The 7,796-nt window shown below is 52.6% G+C and overlaps 1 protein-coding gene across 1 annotated transcript in view; it reads left to right on the forward strand.

The window, feature by feature from the left end:
• LOC108800400 (transcription factor Sox-6-like) overlaps window positions 1–7,796 on the forward strand; it is a 128,839-nt gene that overhangs the window by 119,177 nt on the left and 1,866 nt on the right. The window lies entirely within an intron of this gene.

Raw genomic sequence — 7,796 nt, forward strand, 5'->3', positions numbered from 1 at the left:
GTTTAATCCTTATAAATTCCAATGCGTTTCATGGTCAGAGCCGACGCTTCCTCAGGGCTCAGAGAACGTCCGGCACCCAGGCTGAGATTTCTTGGCTGTGAAAGGCGCCAAAACCACGGAGACGGCCTCCTGTCTTCTGATGGGACCTTAGGATAAAGGTTTGTTGCACTTGGAGACACGAGGGAGGTGTGAGGATCAGGAGGACACTAGAACATGTAAAGAAAGGAGGAGACAGAACTACAGGGCCGGTTTAGGTGTAGCCACACGTCTCTTCATAAATTAAAAGCAGCGCCAATCAGGAGATTGAGATATTCCCTTCCCGCACGCAGACCCCTCCTATCATATTCCCTTCCCGCACACAGACCCCTCTTATGATATTCCCTTCCCGCACACAGACCCCTCCTATGATATTCCCTTCCCGCACACACACAGATATCCCCTTCCCGCACACAGACCCCTCCTATGATATTCCCTTCCCGCACACACACCCCTCCTATGATATCCCCTTCCCGCACACGGACCCCTCTTGTGATATTCCCTTCCCGCACACAGACCCCTCCTATGATATCCCCTTCCCGCACACGGACCCCTCTTATGATATTCCCTTCCCGCACACAGACCCCTCTTATGATATTCCCTTCCCGCACACGGACCCCTCTTATGATATTCCCTTCCCGCACACAGACCCCTCTTATGATATTCCCTTCCCGCACACGGACCCCTCTTATGATATTCCCTTCCCGCACACAGACCCCTCTTATGATATTCCCTTCCCGCACACGGACCCCTCTTATGATATTCCCTTCCCGCACACAGACCCCTCTTATGATATTCCCTTCCCGCACACGGACCCCTCTTATGATATTCCCTTCCCGCACACAGACCCCTCTTATGATATTCCCTTCCCGCACACGGACCCCTCTTATGATATTCCCTTCCCGCACACAGACCCCTCTTATGATATTCCCTTCCCGCACACGGACCCCTCTTATGATATTCCCTTCCCGCACACAGACCCCTCTTATGATATTCCCTTCCCGCACACGGACCCCTCTTATGATATTCCCTTCCCGCACACAGACCCCTCTTATGATATTCCCTTCCCGCACACGGACCCCTCTTATGATATTCCCTTCCCGCACACAGACCCCTCTTATGATATTCCCTTCCCGCACACGGACCCCTCTTATGATATTCCCTTCCCGCACACAGACCCCTCTTATGATATTCCCTTCCCGCACACGGACCCCTCTTATGATATTCCCTTCCCGCACACAGACCCCTCTTATGATATTCCCTTCCCGCACACGGACCCCTCTTATGATATTCCCTTCCCGCACACAGACCCCTCTTATGATATTCCCTTCCCGCACACGGACCCCTCTTATGATATTCCCTTCCCGCACACAGACCCCTCTTATGATATTCCCTTCCCGCACACGGACCCCTCTTATGATATTCCCTTCCCGCACACAGACCCCTCTTATGATATTCCCTTCCCGCACACGGACCCCTCTTATGATATTCCCTTCCCGCACACAGACCCCTCTTATGATATTCCCTTCCCGCACACGGACCCCTCTTATGATATTCCCTTCCCGCACACAGACCCCTCTTATGATATTCCCTTCCCGCACACGGACCCCTCTTATGATATTCCCTTCCCGCACACAGACCCCTCTTATGATATTCCCTTCCCGCACACGGACCCCTCTTATGATATTCCCTTCCCGCACACAGACCCCTCTTATGATATTCCCTTCCCGCACACGGACCCCTCTTATGATATTCCCTTCCCGCACACAGACCCCTCTTATGATATTCCCTTCCCGCACACGGACCCCTCTTATGATATTCCCTTCCCGCACACAGACCCCTCTTATGATATTCCCTTCCCGCACACGGACCCCTCTTATGATATTCCCTTCCCGCACACAGACCCCTCTTATGATATTCCCTTCCCGCACACGGACCCCTCTTATGATATTCCCTTCCCGCACACAGACCCCTCTTATGATATTCCCTTCCCGCACACGGACCCCTCTTATGATATTCCCTTCCCGCACACAGACCCCTCTTATGATATTCCCTTCCCGCACACGGACCCCTCTTATGATATTCCCTTCCCGCACACAGACCCCTCTTATGATATTCCCTTCCCGCACACGGACCCCTCTTATGATATTCCCTTCCCGCACACAGACCCCTCTTATGATATTCCCTTCCCGCACACGGACCCCTCTTATGATATTCCCTTCCCGCACACAGACCCCTCTTATGATATTCCCTTCCCGCACACGGACCCCTCTTATGATATTCCCTTCCCGCACACAGACCCCTCTTATGATATTCCCTTCCCGCACACGGACCCCTCTTATGATATTCCCTTCCCGCACACAGACCCCTCTTATGATATTCCCTTCCCGCACACGGACCCCTCTTATGATATTCCCTTCCCGCACACAGACCCCTCTTATGATATTCCCTTCCCGCACACGGACCCCTCTTATGATATTCCCTTCCCGCACACAGACCCCTCTTATGATATTCCCTTCCCGCACACGGACCCCTCTTATGATATTCCCTTCCCGCACACAGACCCCTCTTATGATATTCCCTTCCCGCACACGGACCCCTCTTATGATATTCCCTTCCCGCACACAGACCCCTCTTATGATATTCCCTTCCCGCACACGGACCCCTCTTATGATATTCCCTTCCCGCACACAGACCCCTCTTATGATATTCCCTTCCCGCACACGGACCCCTCTTATGATATTCCCTTCCCGCACACAGACCCCTCTTATGATATTCCCTTCCCGCACACGGACCCCTCTTATGATATTCCCTTCCCGCACACAGACCCCTCTTATGATATTCCCTTCCCGCACACGGACCCCTCTTATGATATTCCCTTCCCGCACACAGACCCCTCTTATGATATTCCCTTCCCGCACACGGACCCCTCTTATGATATTCCCTTCCCGCACACAGACCCCTCTTATGATATTCCCTTCCCGCACACGGACCCCTCTTATGATATTCCCTTCCCGCACACAGACCCCTCTTATGATATTCCCTTCCCGCACACGGACCCCTCTTATGATATTCCCTTCCCGCACACAGACCCCTCTTATGATATTCCCTTCCCGCACACGGACCCCTCTTATGATATTCCCTTCCCGCACACAGACCCCTCTTATGATATTCCCTTCCCGCACACGGACCCCTCTTATGATATTCCCTTCCCGCACACAGACCCCTCTTATGATATTCCCTTCCCGCACACGGACCCCTCTTATGATATTCCCTTCCCGCACACAGACCCCTCTTATGATATTCCCTTCCCGCACACGGACCCCTCTTATGATATTCCCTTCCCGCACACAGACCCCTCTTATGATATTCCCTTCCCGCACACGGACCCCTCTTATGATATTCCCTTCCCGCACACAGACCCCTCTTATGATATTCCCTTCCCGCACACGGACCCCTCTTATGATATTCCCTTCCCGCACACAGACCCCTCTTATGATATTCCCTTCCCGCACACGGACCCCTCTTATGATATTCCCTTCCCGCACACAGACCCCTCTTATGATATTCCCTTCCCGCACACGGACCCCTCTTATGATATTCCCTTCCCGCACACAGACCCCTCTTATGATATTCCCTTCCCGCACACGGACCCCTCTTATGATATTCCCTTCCCGCACACAGACCCCTCTTATGATATTCCCTTCCCGCACACGGACCCCTCTTATGATATTCCCTTCCCGCACACAGACCCCTCTTATGATATTCCCTTCCCGCACACGGACCCCTCTTATGATATTCCCTTCCCGCACACAGACCCCTCTTATGATATTCCCTTCCCGCACACGGACCCCTCTTATGATATTCCCTTCCCGCACACAGACCCCTCTTATGATATTCCCTTCCCGCACACGGACCCCTCTTATGATATTCCCTTCCCGCACACAGACCCCTCTTATGATATTCCCTTCCCGCACACGGACCCCTCTTATGATATTCCCTTCCCGCACACAGACCCCTCTTATGATATTCCCTTCCCGCACACGGACCCCTCTTATGATATTCCCTTCCCGCACACAGACCCCTCTTATGATATTCCCTTCCCGCACACGGACCCCTCTTATGATATTCCCTTCCCGCACACAGACCCCTCTTATGATATTCCCTTCCCGCACACGGACCCCTCTTATGATATTCCCTTCCCGCACACAGACCCCTCTTATGATATTCCCTTCCCGCACACGGACCCCTCTTATGATATTCCCTTCCCGCACACAGACCCCTCTTATGATATTCCCTTCCCGCACACGGACCCCTCTTATGATATTCCCTTCCCGCACACAGACCCCTCTTATGATATTCCCTTCCCGCACACGGACCCCTCTTATGATATTCCCTTCCCGCACACAGACCCCTCTTATGATATTCCCTTCCCGCACACGGACCCCTCTTATGATATTCCCTTCCCGCACACAGACCCCTCTTATGATATTCCCTTCCCGCACACGGACCCCTCTTATGATATTCCCTTCCCGCACACAGACCCCTCTTATGATATTCCCTTCCCGCACACGGACCCCTCTTATGATATTCCCTTCCCGCACACAGACCCCTCTTATGATATTCCCTTCCCGCACACGGACCCCTCTTATGATATTCCCTTCCCGCACACAGACCCCTCTTATGATATTCCCTTCCCGCACACGGACCCCTCTTATGATATTCCCTTCCCGCACACAGACCCCTCTTATGATATTCCCTTCCCGCACACGGACCCCTCTTATGATATTCCCTTCCCGCACACAGACCCCTCTTATGATATTCCCTTCCCGCACACGGACCCCTCTTATGATATTCCCTTCCCGCACACAGACCCCTCTTATGATATTCCCTTCCCGCACACGGACCCCTCTTATGATATTCCCTTCCCGCACACAGACCCCTCTTATGATATTCCCTTCCCGCACACGGACCCCTCTTATGATATTCCCTTCCCGCACACAGACCCCTCTTATGATATTCCCTTCCCGCACACGGACCCCTCTTATGATATTCCCTTCCCGCACACAGACCCCTCTTATGATATTCCCTTCCCGCACACGGACCCCTCTTATGATATTCCCTTCCCGCACACAGACCCCTCTTATGATATTCCCTTCCCGCACACGGACCCCTCTTATGATATTCCCTTCCCGCACACAGACCCCTCTTATGATATTCCCTTCCCGCACACGGACCCCTCTTATGATATTCCCTTCCCGCACACAGACCCCTCTTATGATATTCCCTTCCCGCACACGGACCCCTCTTATGATATTCCCTTCCCGCACACAGACCCCTCCTATGATATCCCCTTCCCGCACACAGACCCCTCTTATGATTTTCCCTTCCCGCACGCAGATCCCTCTTATGATATTACCTTCCCGCACACAGACCCCTCTTATGATATTCCCTTCCCGCACACGGACCCCTCTTATGATATTCCCTTCCCGCACACGGACCCCTCTTGTGATATTCTTTTGGCATCAATATGGGTTAAAATGTAACAAATTTCAATTTTTCGGCTCTGAACCGCCCGTCATATTTCACGATTTCTTTCCTCTGGATTGTTCCGCCATCTTTTCATCTCTCTGAACTTCCCGCTGACAGAAGATCAGAAAACTTTCCTAAACAATCTCTCTGGGGGGGCAGGGGAGAGAAACACGATTCCCGCCTTGTTGACGTTTGCAGTCCGTGGTCCCGTCCCCTCCGACAACAATGCTGGCGGGGCCCCTACGCTGCGGGCCCCCTGAGCGCTCCGCCCGCCAGCCCTCAAATGAATGTTCATTCCTCAAGAATCTGACACTATTAGCGGAATTATCTTTTAATTTGAATAGTGTTTCGGTCGGGTTTTTGCCGCTCCGGCGGTTTTAATGAGTTCTGATTTTTGGATATTTTATGGGTTGCCGTCATTCGTCCGCCGGCACCGGGAGCGTCCCCCGAATGCGGGAACCAGAAAAATAAATAAAAAAATCCCATAAAGGGAGTTGTGGATTGGGAATGTCATTCCGGCATCCGGAGACGATTCGGTAATTAACTATTGACACTTGTGAATACGCCGGCACAAATTAATCTTGACACATTTGCAGACGAGTGATATCTTCCCGCGAACACTTCCTAATTATATTTCAAAATGAAAATTAAATGAAACTTAAAACTCGGTTGTCATGCTCAATGAAGCGGGCGCGCGGCTAAGGCGATTGCCAAATAGAGAGCCGCAGATCAGACCCATATGTGATTGCGGCGACATCTATGGTTGGCTGTGCGCGGGTGGCGTGGACGATATTCCCATCGTGTCACATGATCCGTCACAGACTTGTGGGGGCTCAGATCTAAAATGTGGCAGATAAAGAACCCCCACCGAGAGACATTCCTGAGTTCCCGGGTCTGTACACCCGCTGTGCCCATTATGAGGAGCCCCCACCATCCCTGTGCTGAGTTCCCGGGTCTGTACACCCGCTGTGCCCATTATGAGGGGCCCCCACCATCCCTGTGCTGAGTTCCTGGGTCTGTACACCCGCTGTGCCCATTATGAGGAGCTCCCACCATCCCTGTGCTGAGTTCCCGGGTCTGTACCCCCGCTGTGCCCATTATGAGGGGCTCCCACCATCCCTGTGCTGAGTTTCCGGGTCTGTACACCCGCTGTGCCCATTATGAGGAGCTCCCACCATCCCTGTGCTGAGTTTCCGGGTCTGTACACCCGCTGTGCCCATTATGAGGAGCTCCCACCATCCCTGTGCTGAGTTCCCGGGTCTGTACACCCGCTGTGCCCATTATGAGGGGCTCCCACCATCCCTGTGCTGAGTTCCTGGGTCTGCACGGCATTTCTCAGTGTAGGTTTCCTGATGGTGACAACAGTGGACCATGTCTCTGTGTAGGTATGGCCTCCTTTGGAACCCCGTGTGACAGGGTGACAACACAGGAGGACAGTTGGGAGACAGGGACAGAGTGTTGTCACCTATAACAGGAAGTGCCCGAACAAGGACCTTCATAGCAGGATCACCAGGGATCATTTTAATAAAAGTTGCAGATTTGGAAAGACTGAAGATGACATTACCACACGAGAGCTTCTGGTTGTTGGGTTCTCCTCTCTCATTCTAGAATATAAATCTGGATGTAGATTGACCGGCTGTTGGGGGTTATGGGGAATTGTCTCCTCCATTGTCTTCCTCTCCATCCCTCGTTTGCCAGCTTCCAGCGTGGCTGCTGCGTCCTGTCCTGGCATTTTGTTTCGCTTTTCTTGTTGATTTGGCTCATTTCCATCTGCCGGATCGCGAGTTGTCACCGAGTGGAATTGAGCGGCGCTGATACTTGTTACAACATCCTGAGGCAATCTGTACATTATTCATTGTGTAATTGGTGTCACAGAAAGCGCACATCTGTCGCCTGATCCGCCGGCTCACTGAGATGCCGTGACACTGCCCCTCCCCCGTCAGTCACTCGGGGGGTTAATCTCCTCGTCCCTTCATCGATGGCGGACTCCGTCTCCTGCTCCCTCCCGGGTCATTTCCACACATTCTGAGACTTGTCCACATACCGGACATCCCATGATGCCTTGCTTCTATAATGGAGGGTGTGGCGGCGCCGAGCGTGGGAGAAGAAACGCGGTGGTCACATGACGTACGGGTTCCATAAAATCTGTATAGAGCCAAAAACCGTTCTTTTATGTTAGATTGGAGATGGAAGCTTATGGTTGGAGGTTGTGTCCTGTTTGGGGGGGG

This window comes from Nanorana parkeri, unplaced genomic scaffold (genome assembly GCF_000935625.1).
Source record: "Nanorana parkeri isolate BGI_ZX_2015 unplaced genomic scaffold, ASM93562v1 scaffold2013, whole genome shotgun sequence".
NCBI lineage: Eukaryota > Metazoa > Chordata > Amphibia > Anura > Dicroglossidae > Nanorana > Nanorana parkeri.